Raw genomic sequence first — 1,832 nt, 5'->3', positions numbered from 1 at the left:
AATTAACAATTTTATTGTAGGTCTCTCATTTAGGGGTATAGCCAGATAGGCTGAATCACTTCCAGAAGATCCCATAGCCCTTTTTTGTAAAGTGTAGGTTTCTCCATCCCCGAGGGAGGGCAGCAACACCAGTTGTGCAATTCTATCTCCCTGCTTTATAGAAAATACACCCCGAGGGCTAGAACAGAGAACTTGAATCTCCTCTTTATGATACGGGTCAACAATTCCAGGATATATAATGAGTCCCTGTAAAGTTAAGGAGCCACGACCCAGAATAAGCCCAATGGTGGCAGGGGGCAAAGGTCCAGGGGAATGGACTGGGACCAGTTGAACATTCATTTGGGGCATGAGTAAGAAGTCGGAGGCGGCACGCAAGTCCATTCCGGGGGTTCCTCGGAAACCTCTACTTCCTCTTGATTGCTTTTCTGAAATTGGTTCCCATATTTCTGAGGGCCCTGGGACCATGGGCCCCGTGACCCGTTTTTTGATTGGGGTACCTTGGGTTCTTCAATAGGGGGCAGAAGCCTCCCTTTTACATCCCGGACTGACCTGCATTCGCTAGCCCTATGATAACCTTTACCACAACGATGGCAAAGCTTCGATTCTCTTGTTCTTTCAGGGGCTTGACAATCTTTCTTAAGGTGCCCCATTCTCCCACAATTAAAACAAGCTTTTCGATTAGATAAATCTCTATACCTGTGCGTTTGTAAAATGGCGGCAGCTAGTCCTGCATTGGTTAGGGGTCCCCCAGCTCCCTGCACACTCTGAGCCAATCTTGTAAACCTTTGCTTTTGCGAGGGGCGATAGCCGCTCGACATTCCTGGGTTGCTTGTTCATAGACAAGTTGCTCAATCAGGGGCATAGCTTGTTCTGAATCACCAAAGATGCGACTGGCGGCCTCTGTCATTCTGGCCACAAAGTCTGAAAATGGCTCTTGGGGTCCTTGGACAATCTTTGTAAGGTGTCCACTGGACTCTCCCCTTTTTGTGAGGGCCTTCCATGCTTTAATAGCGGCGGCCGACACCTGACCATAGACACCCCAGATGTAGTTGGTTTGATTAAGGGCATGTTGACCCTGACCTGTCAGCATTTCAAATGTCCACTGCCTCTGATTCTCATCTTCAGCCGTGGCATTAACTCTAGCTTGTGCCTGGGCTGCATCATACCAGAGAGCCTTCCATTCCATGTATTGTCCCATGTTGGGAAGCACTGCTTTTACTGTCGTCTGCCAGTCAGTGGGAGTCATGGCAAAATTAGCAAGCCTTTCCACCTGTAATGTGGTAAAGTTAGCATTGACCCCATAATTACGAACGGATTCGGCCAATTCTTTGATTTGATTGTAATCTACAGGGGTATGTACTCTTCCGCCTTCCACATTCTCGAATACTGGAAAAGCTACTTGTATTTTTCTCCGTTCCTCTAAAGGTAAAAAGGAGTCAGTACCAGTATTCAGCCGAAGCTCATACTGCGGAGGCGCTGAGGGGCGTGAGCCCGCCGGATTTATAGGCGGTGGCCTCACGTTCATTTTTGTTTTCAGTGGCCGGTGTCTATCAGGGTGATATCTTTCTTCCTCATACCGTGCCACCTCCTCCTCTAGACCACCTTCTTCGCTAGAATACAGAGTGTCAGAATCAGAATTATCTAGCTCCAAGGCTTCTAGCTCTACCGTAGGGTATAGCCTAGATTCTGGCTTTTTCTTTTTCTTAGATTTGTTAGGGGGTGAATGATCACTCCCTTCTTTCTCTCCCCCTTTCTTAACTTCTCGGGGAGGGCCTTTTTTCTTAGACATGTCTTTCCTTTTGCGAGCTCCCATTCTCTCACTCCGTTCAGTT

This window comes from Mesocricetus auratus, unplaced genomic scaffold, assembly GCF_017639785.1.
Source record: "Mesocricetus auratus isolate SY011 unplaced genomic scaffold, BCM_Maur_2.0 Super-Scaffold_100004, whole genome shotgun sequence".
In the NCBI taxonomy this organism is placed as follows: Eukaryota; Metazoa; Chordata; class Mammalia; order Rodentia; family Cricetidae; genus Mesocricetus; species Mesocricetus auratus.
Note: the sequence above shows the minus strand (reverse complement) of the source record.